Source organism: Peromyscus maniculatus, chromosome 7, assembly GCF_049852395.1.
Source record: "Peromyscus maniculatus bairdii isolate BWxNUB_F1_BW_parent chromosome 7, HU_Pman_BW_mat_3.1, whole genome shotgun sequence".
NCBI lineage: Eukaryota > Metazoa > Chordata > Mammalia > Rodentia > Cricetidae > Peromyscus > Peromyscus maniculatus.
This window is the reverse complement of record NC_134858.1, coordinates 111333472-111347824: the sequence shown is the minus strand read 5'-3', so window position 1 is coordinate 111347824 and position 14353 is coordinate 111333472. Positions and strand designations below refer to the sequence as shown.

At 39.2% G+C, this 14353-nt stretch overlaps 1 protein-coding gene across 37 annotated transcripts in view; it reads right to left on the bottom strand.

Annotated features, from left to right (window-relative positions):
- Clasp2 (cytoplasmic linker associated protein 2) overlaps window positions 1-14353 on the bottom strand; it is a 193434-nt gene that overhangs the window by 127713 nt on the left and 51368 nt on the right. The gene's annotated exons all lie outside the window — the stretch shown is intronic.

The following is a 14353-nucleotide window of genomic DNA, read 5'->3' as shown; positions in this document are numbered from 1 at the left end:
ACAGAAAGTCAGGCACTGAAACAGAGGAGGCAGAAGTTCCCATGGAAACGGTGTTCCCTTCCTATGCACACAAGAACTGAAAAGATAAGTGTCCCTATCATTAAAAAAAAAAATTAACTCTTAACATTCTCATGCTACTAAGATTTTTTAAACTTTGTTAACAAAGTGAAGCATGCAAGTCCCAAGAAACAAATAATAAATTTTCACAAGATGAATGTCAGTCTGATCAGTACCCAGCTGCATCCTGTGTCTTCTAAGCACTCTCCAAATCCCTAACTAAGCCAGTCAGCCTTAAATCCCCATACAGTAATACAGAAGTGGAGCATCTACTGTGGCCTCTAGTGTCTCTTCACTAGGCAAGAAAAGAATACTGGGGATTCATCTTGTTGCTTATAGCTCTGCTATATGAAAGTATCAGTTTCCTGGTGCCCATTCCACTACTCACAGACATGTGAGCTATTGAGAGTTTGCAGTTATTATAAAGCTGTGTTCTTGAGAGTAAAACAATTAAAAAGGATCTGTGGATTTCAACATTATTGGCAAGTAGTATACAAACCACAGGTCAAGCATCTCTAAAGAATTTAAAATATTTTAAAACTATTCCAAAACTCTGTGCTTTTTGATAACATAATGCTAAGCTTCAGACCTGAAAGCATTTTGTATTTTGAATTTGGGTATTAATGATATTCAGCTAAATATAAGCAGACTCAGACAATTATTACAAACATAGAAAAAAGACCCAAAATATGAAACACTCTTGGTCCCAAGCAATTCAGATAAGGGATATTCAATTTTTTTTTTTTTTTTGTTTTTGTTTTTCAAGACAGGGTTTCCCTGTGTAGCTTTGTGCCTTTTCCTGGAACTAACTCAGTAACCCAGGCTGGCCTCGAACTCACAGAGATCCGCCTGGCTCTGCCTCCCAAGTGCTGGGATTACAGGCATGCGCCACCACCACCCGGCTAAACATGTAATTTTTTTTGAGACCAGAGGAAATCAAAGATGCATTTAGTAATATCTATGGTAGTGCTTCTCAAATGTGATATTCAGATAAAAGCTCAAGCCCACCTTACATTCGTCAGAGATGCATTTTTAATTACGATTACACTTATTCTATGTACCCCTGTACCTTGGCAATCATGTAGAGGTCAGAAGACTTTCAGGAGTTAGTTCTCTCTTTCTGTCATGTTGGTTTAGGGGACTGAACTCAGGACATCAGGCATGGCAATATCTTTACCTGATGAGCCACCTTGCCAGTCCCCTAAAATGTAAATTCTTGGGTATGAATCCACCTACACTGCATCAAAAATGGTGAGTATGCGGCCTGGTCCACTGCTACTTAAGACATCTCCTAACAGTCATGTGTGATCCACTCTTCTACAGCAGAGGCTGGTGGGTTTGCTTTTTAATCACCCACGTGGCAAATATCATAGGCCATGAAATCTATATACAAATATCCTTTGTGCAATTATGACATGAGAACAACAAAGCAGCCCACAATCTGTAAAGACTCGGGGCAGCTGTGCTTCAGTGACATGTATAAAAACGAGAGGACAACTGAGACTGGTCCACAAGCAACACTCTGCCAATCCCTGGTCCAGGGTAATGTAGACATAATTTAAGAAAAACAGAAAAAACTGATAAAAACAGTAGATTAAATAAAGTCTGAAAGGATATAAAAATTTAAAAAGATATAATAGAAAATTACTTTTGTGCTAGACATGTGAATTCTATTTCCCGTGTACTGAAGTACCAAGAACCATCTTTGTATTCTAAAATAGTCTAAGGGGTGCTATTCTTTGAAGCAATGAACTTCAAAGTTGGGCTTTCTTTTTCATTCCATTGACCATTAGATTAAGAGCAATTAGGCACTAACAGTCACTGAATACATTTGTCTTACTGACTAGTTAGAAAAGGTGAATTTTTAAGATAATTTCTTCAGGGTGGGGGGAGAAATGTGTGGTTGTAACCTGAAATTTTTTTGTTCAGTTCTACATCAAGAAGGGAACTAGAAAAATGGTTTAGCAGTAAAGAGCACAGGCTGCTCTTCCAGAGGACCAGAGTTCAGGTCCCAGCACCCACATAAAGGCTTACAGCTATGTAACTCCAGTTCCACAGGGACCTGACCCCTCAACTGGCATCCTCAGGCCCTACATGCACGTGCAGGCATAACAGCCATACACAGAAAACAAAAGTGAATCTTAAAAACAAAACGAAAAACTACATTCAAGGGCTCAAGAGATGAGCCGGCAGTTAAAAGTGCTTACTGCTTTTGCACAGAACCCAAGTTTGGTTCCCAGTACTACTATCTGGCAGCCCAAAACCACTCAGGGAATCCAAATCACTCTTTTGGCCTTCACTGGCAGCTGCACTGCACTCATGTGCACATGCTTACTGGATAAAATGTCTGATTTTTAAAATCTTAAAAGCAACCAATGTTTGACAACAAAAAACATAAGACCATAGGGGAAAAGGAACAGATCCAACCCCGCAGGACATGCAAGCAGAAGTTAGGATACCAAATGACAAACTCTTAAGGTTAAAGGGAACCATGAGTCAACCCTTATTTTCCTATTGTCGATTTTTTTTCCCATGGGAGACCCACCCAGGGGCTGGGGGTGGCTCAGTGAGTAAAGTGCATGCCACACAAGTGTAGGACCTGAAGACTAATCCCTAGGACCCACATAGAACTGGGTGGGGTAGCACATACATCTGTCACCCCAGTGCTCCTAAGGGGAGATGAGATGTGCTTTTGTGGGTCAGCTAGCCTGGCATATGCAGCAAGCAAACACCAAGAGACCTGTTCCAAACAATGTGGAAGGTGAGGACTGAAAACCAAGGTTGTTCTCTGAGCCCACTCCCACATGGACTCACTAGCAGACACACATGCACACAACACCTCTACCACCATCAGTGTCATCATTACACATAAGCAAAATGACAAGTAAATGAATAAAATTGGGGGGTGAGTGGGAGGGGAGGGGAGGGAGAGAAAAAGGAAGAGACAGAGACAGAAAAGGCAATCAAATCAAATGCTTCAGTACAGTAGATGAGCCAGACACTCAGGTCCTATGTCTGTGGGCTGTAAGAGCAAATGCAAATTTCCTAGGATCATCCCAAAGGTATCAGAGGACAAGAATAATTGAGCAGGATGAAGGAGTTATCAATCTGTCTGATGGTCAAGGTGACATGATGAAGAAGAGAAATCACGTGATAAGAAGAGGGAGAAGAGACCGAAATGGAAGAAACAAGACACCACAAGCAAGAACAAGTGTGAACAAGCACTAGTAACAGGTGTGCTTAGAACCCCACATCTCCTCTGTGAGTCCAAGATTGTAAAGAGGACGAAAGGGAAGGAAGCGAGGGCTGAGTGGGCTGCGGTGCTGTCCGTATGAGGAAGACTAAAAAGGTAAAGACATGGAATAGGACAGTCAACAAAGATGGAAGAGGAAGAGGTGACCGAAACAGACAAGGGGGGGAGAGGGAAGACATGAACACGGAGAGGTCATGGAGGAAGTGGCTGAGATGAGAAGGGAACTGGAAGGCGCCTGTTCTGGAGTCTCAGGTCTGGTTCCACAAGTTTTGAGTAAATTCTTTTTTAAAATGTCAATTCTCTAGTTACAAGAAGCTCCTTATCCAACTTATTATATTTAGATGCATTCACAAATAAGAAACACTAGTTTGTGCTTTATTACTTAAATGAGAGAGAAGAAGGATGAACAGACTAGAAATAGCAATAAAGTTTTATTTCTAAAAAAAAAAAAACAACTTACATTAACTGTGGCAAAACATGATCATTTCACAAATCTAGGAAGTAGGTATACAGAAATTTGTACTGAGTGCATGCCTCTGCTATGGTTATTAAACTGCATAATAAAATAATCTTAAAAGGAAAAACAACAACAAAAAATCAAAACAAAAAACCCAATAACAACAAACTAAACCCAAAAATTCCTTGAAGGCTTCATAAAAAGTAAATGAAAGCAAATTAATCCCCCACACACGAGCTGAACCAAAGAGCAAGAAAAATGAATTGTTTAGTAGCTATTAGGCTGGGTGGCCTGGACAAGATTTAGGAAAACAATAAACTGAATTGTTCTTCTATCTGGGTGGAGGCAGAAAGAGAAAGAGATACAAACAGAAGAGGATGAAGATGAGAAGAAAGGGATAAACTCCAGGAGGGAATGGAGGAGACTGGAAAAAAGAAATATAGGAGAGGAGGAAGGAAGAGAACCAGACCAAGTACAGAAGGAAGTTCAGCTTGCCTTTGCCATCTTGAAAAGCATGTGTGGAGGTGGTGGGAGCACTGTGCTGCCGGCCCCCAACCCACTCCTATGCCCAAAGTCAAAAACGCTCGGAAAAGCAGGCTTTGTTTGGTCTTTTATTTTTCTTCAGTAGAACACCATTTATTTTATGTCTTTTAGGAAAACTTAAATTTCCTGTCTAGCACTCGCAGACTCAGCCAGTCTTTTCAAGGATTTAAGCCTCTAAATTAACATTCATATTTCTTGCATGAACTCCTTCAAGTCCATGTTACTTAGGGTTATATGGGCATAACAGACGTTTTTAACTATGTTTGGTATGGAATGAAAAAAGACAGGTAATTCTTCAGTTCTCAAAATTAACATAATTAAAAGCTTAGACTGCAGAATAGGTGAAGGGTTTCTTTTGGCTTTGGGTTTTGAAGACAGTGTCTCACTATGTAGACTTGGCTGGCTTGGAACTCACTATATAAACAAAACTGGTGGAACTCCTCATAGATATCTACCTGTTTTTGCCTCAAGAGTGAAGTTTTCTTTTTTTCTTTGCTTTTTTCTCTTTTTGGTTTTTCGAGACAGGGTTTCTCTGTGTAGCCCTGGCTGTTCTGGAACTCGTTCTGCAAACCAGGCTAGCTTCAAACTCCACCTGCCTCTGCTTCCCAAGTGCTGGGATTGAAGGCATGCGCCACTACTTCTTGCCAGAGTGAGTTTCTTAGTAGTCAAATTTGTATCGAAACCAGTTCTGACATTACTGTGGGAACATTACTGGTCAAGTTAGAAAGCACTAAATATATGATACATAAAATTAGTTTTAAAATTTTGTTTGAGATGGGTGGTGGTGGTGCACACCTTTAATCCCAGAACTTGGGAGGCAGAATATTATGCATGAATTGGAATCTACCTTCAAGTTTAGGTTTTTAATAAACATGTAAAGAAGACCTATACATATTAAAGGTGCATTTCATCTCTGGTAGCCACATAAAACTGATAGCAATGGGAAGGATGAATACTTCACAACTATAAAAAACCTTAAAAAAAAAAACCCACAAAATTTGGTTCAAACTTTAGCTACCTCTGTGTAACACAGACAGTGCTTGCAGACAAGTTTCATCAGTCTTTGATGTTTAAAAATTCTTGACACAAATGCTCAGCTTTACTAACAAATACTTTCAGCATATAAATATAAAATATTTTCTAGTTATTAAATAGTAAGTAAGGGAGAACTGTTCTGAGTGTTAAACTATTGGTCAGTAGGCTGTTTATTACTGTTATTGTCTTATCATGTTTTATTGGAAAAATATACTCTGTGGTGGGGCTAAAGAGATGGCTCAGCATTTAAGAGCACTGCTGTATTTCTGAAGGACCAGGATTCCATTCCCAGCACCCACACAGCAGCTCACAATCATCTGTAACTCCAGTTCCTGGGGATCTGATGGCCTCTTCTGGCCTCAACAGGTACTGTATGCACATGGTGCACAGACATACATGCAGGCAAAACACCCATAACTCAAAATAAAATAAAATAGAAAGTAAAGGGTGTGTGTGTGTGTGTGTGTGTGTGTGTGTGTGTGTGTGTGTGTGTGTCCAGTGCTACTTGCTGTGGGATGTTCTGTATGTTTAATGTGTTGCTCTGATTGGTTAATAAATAAAACACTGATTGGCCAGTAGCCAGGCAGGAAGTATAGGTGGGACAAGCAGAGGAGAATTCTGGGAAGTGGAAGGATGAGGCAGAGAGACGCCGCCAAATGCCGCCATGAGAAGATGTTAAGATACTGTTAAGCCACGAGCCACGTGGCAACTTACAGATCAATAAAAATGGGTTAATTGAAGCTATAAGAACAGCTAGCTAGAAGCCTGCCACGGCCATACAGTTTGTAAACAATATAAGTCTCTGTGCTTATTTGGTTGGGTCTGAGTGGCTGTGGGACTGGCAGTTGAGAGAAATTTGTCCTGACCGTGAGCCAAGCAGGACCAGAAAAACTTCAGCTACAGCTACTTGCTGCAATTTCCTCAGTTTTTCCAAAGCCAGAGATTTTAAAGGTAAATATCTGGGATAGCACCATACCAATGTGGTTTCATCATCTACACACAACTGCCCTTGTTTGGGAAAACTTTCTGGAACACTGACTTTGCTTCCACCACAATGAATTACTGGATACAGTATTTTATCTCCTGAAATTCTGTTCTTGCAGCTTTAAGCATTCGATCTGTAATTATCAAGATTGAGAATTCTTGAGTCAAGCCTTCCAGACATCTCAGCTGCTGCCCAGGATTTGTCTTAAATTCATTTGGTGGCAAAATCTGAACTAACCTAAACTCAGTTTATGGCAAGACATAATGAGGCAAACATGAGTCTATTTGTTCTTTTTATTCCACTCAGTATAAGCCTGCACACGTTAACAAAAATGAATGACATGCATGATTACAGGGCACTGCTGCCTTAGGCCTGGCAGGAGCTGCGAGGACAACTGGTCCCCCAGGGTTTCTTCTTCTTCTTCTCCATACCCCAGGCTGGCTTCACATTGCAATCTCCTGCCTCCATCTCCCACATCCTGGAATTACAGGTGTATGCCATGACACCTGTTTGCCCAGGTTTTCCAATAAGGATTTATGAGTTTCTGTAATTTTAATCAAACCCATACACACACACACACACCACTTTTTTTTCTTTTTTATTGAAGGCAGGTCACAATTTCAAATGGTTTTTATTTTTATTTTTATTTTTATTTTTTTTTTTTTGGTTTTCCGAGACAGGGTTTCTCTTGTGTAGCTTTGCGCCTTTCCTGGATCTCACTTGGTAGCCCAGGCTGGCCTCGAACTCACAGAGATCTGCCTGCCTCTGCCTCCCGAGTGCTGGGATTAAAGGCGTGCGCCACCACCGCCCGGCTCAAATGGTTTTTAAACTTTCTGCTTCATGTTTAGGATACATGTACTCCAACGTAACTGTGTCTAAGATAGACAAAAACCACAAAAAGTTGTTCCATCTCACAGGGCAAAAAGAGCAAGCCAAAACTCACACACAGGTCTCACAGTATTAATGTTGTGCAGGTTTTCTTCAGTCAATCAACTAGTTCAATAACAACCCTAATACCAGGGATTTACACACATAAAATACGCTCTTCTTCATACTAACTGGTTTCGTATACCACAGTTCCTCTTTCACTTGAAGCTATATCCTTCCTTATTCTAATTAAAACAAGCAACAGGACTTTGGGTTTCTGGGCTGTTATACTCTTGCATAGCCAATGAGGACCAGTGAGCATGGTCCTTACTTAATGGCTAAATTATCAACAGGTCAGTAAACAAGAAACCTTATAACCACCACTCATGTCTAAGGAATCTCACGGGATGCTCTATTACTTCTCCTCTGTCTGTCTCCACAGGTCCCCCACTCAGTCCTTTCTGGTGGCAATTCCTATTTAAGCCAGCCACCATGTCCAAGTCTTCTCTCTACTCCACATCTTTTCTAAAGCGTTTCACCTATTCTCCATGTTAAGTATCCTCAAAATGTTCACAAATTTCCAGTGGTCACCCTGGGCCTAGAATATCTGAATTCCAAATCTATATATCCCACTATCTTTGACCTGTCCTCTGAGGAAATCATCCCCTATGGAGATATTAAAAGCATCTTCAGTTTAACACAGAGGACTACACCAACACTATATTTAAGCCTTCCCACACCAGTGTGATAAATGACATCACTATCTCTGCTACTCAGGCTCAAAGTGTGGAAATGCACCATATGCATCCCATGCCCACATCTACCATCCACCAACAGTTCTTGTCCTATGTAACTCCCAGCAGCACTGGAAGCCCACCTACTTCTCGTAACTTCTGCTGCCACTCCTAATCTGAAGCCAGACCTGCACCACCCCGTCTACAGCACTGTACCAATTGCTTTACTGGGCTCTCTGTTTATATTCTTGACCTCCTTTCAAATCACAAGGTAGACAATGTGATACCCTACAAAGAATTTGGATCAAAAAATACTGAAACAATAAACACAAAGGGAGCTATATAAAGGATGGACTTGGTCAATAACTAGATACAATGCTTGATATTAATAACACAAAGACAACCAGATATTGTATATCTTCTGACAGAAGCCCAAGTCTGGATCTGGTGCCATACCTCCTAATCCTTCCCAAAACAGTTCCACCAAGTAGGGACCAAACATTCAAATATATAAGTGTATGGGGACCATTTTCATTCAAACTACCACAGCCACACAAAACAGTACTTTTGAAAAATCTATATCAACAAAACAAAACACCCAAATCAGACTTGGTTTTGATCAAGCCATCTGAAGCATTATCAATCTTCAAGAAATACAATAGATACAAATACAGGTGTGGTGGTACATGCCTGAGATTCCAGTACTTAAAGAAGGCAGGAGGATCAGGATTTCAAGATCATCCTCAAATGCATGAGACTTCCAAAAAGCCAAACACATGAACAAAAGATTAAACAAAAATAATCAAAAAAAGCACTAGTATAAGTCAATTACCAAGCTACAGTATGGAAAACACTCACCTGACAGATGCCAAATAAACATCAAAAAGAGAGACCGACTCTACTGCTAAGAAATGTGTTAGTCAACGACAGTGGCGAGCCTAACTTGAACCCTAGTGGAAAAAACTGAAAAAAACATTATAAAGCAACTAAGACCTAAACACTGAAATTATTAAAAATTATCATTTGAATTACTTTGTTTTCAAAGTCCATACAACAGAACCCAATACTATAAGCCATACTGTAAGAGTGAACATGAAAGCAAAGGGCAGGGTATGTGGGTAAGCCCCTAAAGAACGTCAGCACTACCCAAAATAGTGAGTTCCAAGTTAAGTGAGAGAAAAGTAAGGTGGAGAGCAACAGAGGAAGACACTCAACAGTGACCTCTGGTCATGTCACAATAGGGCATGCACACTTAAATGCATGTGCTCACACCCATGCACAACAATATTATTATTATTATTATTATTATTATTATTATTATTATTATTATTATACAATAGAAAGCTTTCCACAGCTAAAGTAAAAAATCTTCAGAAATAAAAGCTGGTAAAAAGTTTCTTAGACAGGCAGTGGTAGCGCATGCCTTTAATCCCAGAACTCGGGAGTCAGAGGCAGACAGATCACTGTGAGTTTGTGGCCAGCCTAGTCTACAGATCTAGTTCCAAGGTAGCCAAGGCTATACAAAGAAACCATGTCTCAAAAAAAATTATTTTTAAAATTTGTCTTTAGCTTAAAAATAAATTTTCACTAAAATTACTAGAAGTTGAGACCTCTAATAATTTTAAGATATAATTGAACAATTTAAAATATATATCTAAAGACTTTGCTGGGGTTTTTCCCCCTTTGAATAATTTGGGAAGGTTATCTTTAAAGATTCAAGACCTTCAATGATTCAACCAAGAGATAATCACAATTTAAACAATAAAATTAAATAACAATTTATAACATTAAATAATGTCATGAAATATACCAAGGTAAATAATAAACGATGTTCATGAAAGTTAGAAATTTGTCACTTAAATTTTCAAGCCAGCAACTGTTAAGAACATCAAACTGTAACATTCTACAAGTACAAAGAAAAGCTGTAAACCTTTAAAGAGTCCAATTCATTCCTGACACCCAGCAGGTAAATGGGGCTGCCTCCGGAAGACTGGGATCTGTTTAAAGGTACCTCCCTCCCAGAGCTGCACCAAAGGTGGTTGGCTAAGGCCGGCAGTGACTACTATTAGCTTGCTTTATTTTTAGCCACTGGCTAGTTTCAATCTTAGTTACTTACTGTCTTCTGTCTTACATTAATGCTAATACAATTTTTTAAGGGCTTTGATAGAATAGAAAATTCAATCAGTAGAATAAGAGAGACGTTTGACTGCTTCAAGTGGCTATCAGTCTCTTCCGGCTTTTGAACACTTCCTGAAACATCATCTTACCTTGGACTGTTATGTGCACCGCTGGCTTTCATGATTCTCAATAATACTACTCGTTTGTTCCTTGTGATTTATTTTTCTCAATATGCTTTTTTTTTTAATCCTGTCATTGATTTTAGTAGAAAACACTGTCCTTACGTCAGCAAGTGAAAAGGCAGGTTTCGTTCTGTGATTTACATCACATAATCCCAGTGTGTCATAAAGACTGTTCAGGAGCCTGGGAGGGGATCGTTCCAGCAGTAATTTCTTGCTAGTGGTCCACTCCTCTTAAACTAAGTTTAGGTAAGTCTGAAGTGGTCCTAGAAGCAAAAGGATCTCACAGAAGAGTGATCCCTAAAAATTCATGATTTCTTTTAAAGACAGGATCTCACTATGTAGCCCTAGATGGCTTAGAACTCATTATATAGACCAGGCTGGCCTTGAACTCACAAAGCTCTCCCTGCTTCTCCCTGAGTGCTGGGATTAAGGGAGTTTGCCACCATGCCTGGTTCAGCTGCATATATTCTTAAAACAATTTTTTAATGGACTGTATTGAATGTTAAAAATTTAGAAACAGTTCATTTATAACAAAACCTTATTTCTTTCCAGCCACTCTGCAGGAACAACAAAAGGCCAAATTCCTTTCTCATGGTTCTGGGGCAGATTGCAGGCCTCAGCACCACATAATAATCCTACAGGTTTTTAATTAACCCTCTCTGATTTGACTGCTGAGAGCATAATATTATACAATTACTCAGATGTTTGGTTTTATGCTTTGGAATAAGAATGGAACAACTGAAGTTAAAAGCATCCAAAAGCTACCCTCAAGAACTCACCAAACAGTGGGCAGTGGTGGCGTACGCCTTTAATTCCAGCACTCGGGAGGCAGAATCAGGTGGATCTCTGTGAGTTTGAGGCCAGCCTGGTCTACAGAGCAAGATCCAGGACAGGCACCAAAACTACACAGAGAAACCCTGTCTAGAAAAACCAAGGGGGAAAAAAAAAAAAGAATTCACCAAGCATTAAGTCACTCCAGAACCCTCAAGGACTCACCAAGCAACAAGTCACCCCAGGATCTCATAAATCTGAGTTGACCTTGAAATAAATAAAACTGCCAATGACATAACTGAAATACCTAAAGATCAGCTATAAACAAAGAAAAAGTCAAATGATTTGGCCAAAGATGCCAAAAGGCAGACTGGAAAGATGGCTCAGTTTATAAAGTAAGTGCTTACTACAAACACCAACCTGTACCTAAAACCTCACTCCTACCCCCGGGTAGCTCAACAGGTAGATCCCAGGGGACTGCTGGCCAGTCCGCCTAGCTCAAACAGTAGGCTCCAGGTTCAGTGGGAAATCCTGTCTCAGAAAGTAAGCAAGAGCAAAGGAAGAAGATACCAGTGTCAACCTCTAGCCTCCACATCTACCTGCACAGGTAAACATGCCTGCACAAATAAATAAAGCAAGCCAAATGACAACTCCCAGAACACACACACACACACACACACACACACACACACACGTCATATGAAGATGACTAGTGTTATCAGAAAGCAGCCATGTTTGATAATGTGGATAATTTTTACTGATATAATTGGTAAATTATTTAATCAATTAATAACATCAAGAACTGAAAAGAGAGGCTGGAGAGAGGGCTCAGTGGTTAAGAGCACTGGCTGTTCTTCCAAAGGACCCGGGTTCAATTCCCAGCACCCACATGGCAGCTCACAATTAATTGTCTGTAGCTCCAGTTCCAGGGGATCTGGCATCCTCACACAGACATACATACAGGCAAAACATCAATGCACATAAAAATAAATAAATTTGAAAAAAAAAAAAAGAGCTGAAAAGAATGTTGGTTAGTAAGTATTACTGTTGAGAATGTATATAATAAAGTATTTCTGGAGTATAGTTACAGCTATCCCAACTTAAAGTGAAATTTTTGGTCCTAAAATGCTACTTATATAGTATTTTGAAAAATGCATGTGTCTGTATTCACATAAACAGCCTGTACAAAAGAGCCTTTTCCAGAACAATTTAGGAAAAATTATATGTGGCAAAGAATGTAAACTTTCACAGAAGATGAAATGGCTATACAATATCTATACAATGGAAGGCTATGCAACAGTTTAAACAAATGGAGCAGAGTAACACATGATGGCATGGTATTAAAACACTTCATGTGTTATTGAGCAGACATAGCAAATGTTAAAAATATATTCAGAATGACTGCTTTCAGGGGTACGGCTTAATGGTAAAATAACTGGTCAGAGTAAGTGAGGCCCTCCCCTAAAGTAAATAAACAGCAATCAACACAAAATGTTTGAAGGAAGGTTTGTTAAGACACAATACAAGGCATGAAAAAGCATGCATGAAGTATAAACAAGTTTAAGGGATTTTAGCATTATGATCATTTCAATTTTAAAAAGATGATATTTACATAATAAATCCACAGTGAAATTTTAAATGAGTCAATAAGTTAGGAATAGTGCAGTGCACTTGCTGCACACACTCATGTAAGGTGGTGCATGGTGTGTGGACGCACAAACTGTATGTGAGAGAAACTCGTGCACAGAGTAGCCATACCAAACATTAAGACTGCTCATCCTGACAGCCTGCAGGTATACACATGGCTTTATTATTCAGACTTCTAAGGATTTTTTTAAAAGGCATATTTTAATCCAACAAAAGTGTTACTATTTTAAGGAAGAGAATTAGTTGGAAGGTTACCCTCTAAGCTTTACAAGAGGTCATTACTTTGAATTTAAAAAAAAAAAATCAATACATTCCTAAACTGTCTAAATGTATTATTTGGAAAATAAAAACCAAGTAAAGAAACATGGATGGCCAAAGAACTTAGAATAAAAAAAAAAAAAAAAAAAAGCCAAAGCAAATGCAACATTTAGTTGCCTAAAAATTAAGCATTTTTGTTTTGTTTTATCTTCCTAAGAAACTTGGCAATGCTCTTAAGTATCTGAAAAATTAATTTGATATTTTTTACCTTAAAAATTAATAAAGTCTATTGAATTTATTTATATGGGTCATATAAAAGTTACATAAATTCTCAGAATCCCTCAGAACAATATGTAAAACAATCTCCTATCACACTTTTATTTAAATGTACATAAGTATTTTAAATGACTATCAATAACAGCAACTTCGTGAGTTTGCAATCTATTCCTAAGGGCACCAAGAGGATCAACTCTCAGACAGAGGTTATGATTTAGTCATAGGAAGGCTGACACTATTAAGGCTCAAAACCACACACACACACACACACACACACACACACACACACACACACACACGGCAAAACACTGTAGAACCCTTACAATCCCTCTGTACACATCTCTGATACTGATTATGAAACATACATCTAAGCATCTTAATAAAAGGTTTAGCAACAAGGAGAAGGCTCAAATCGTCAGTGTTATGAAGGACAATAGCAGATGCACATCTGGGGCTGTAGATTCAGCCTCGTTTGCTTTCTGTGCCTGGACCTGGAACACACCTTTCAGCAGGTCTCAGTTTCCTAATCTGTGAAATGGAAACACCAAATATCCGTGTACTTCACCAGTCATTTGTACCTGAGGAGTTAGTGTATATAAAGTATATCAAAGTGCCTTTGAGAAGTATAAAACACTATAGAAATAGGTGTTTTTAAAATTATTCTTACCAAAACACCAAAAGATAATTTGTGATCAAATTATGTCCTATATAAATTTCTTCAAAGATGTTTACTAGAGACACTGACAAATCACAGGCATACTAATTAATGTAGTATCCATGGCAAGCCATTTTGCTTCTCTAAGTATTTTATTACCACAGAATTCAAATTCTGTCAAATACAGCAGGAAAGATGTCAAGCTGGCTCATCAAACCTCCCTGCCTAAATCTGCCATTACTCCAAAGGCCATATTCCCCCTCCAGAGCTTCTGTACACATTATGTGACCCTTCCACCATCCCTTCATGATCAATACCAACACCAAAGCCTGAAGAAGCCGTGCTTGGGCTGCAAGGTAAATTTCACCTTATGTTTACCAGACCCTACAGTGACACACCAAGTGAAAAAAGACACACACGCGCATAAACACCCGGCCGGCTGCACACAAACACGTACATGCCCTTCATTCTTTAGGGAGAAACGTATTTCTTATACAGCAAACAATCATCACCTT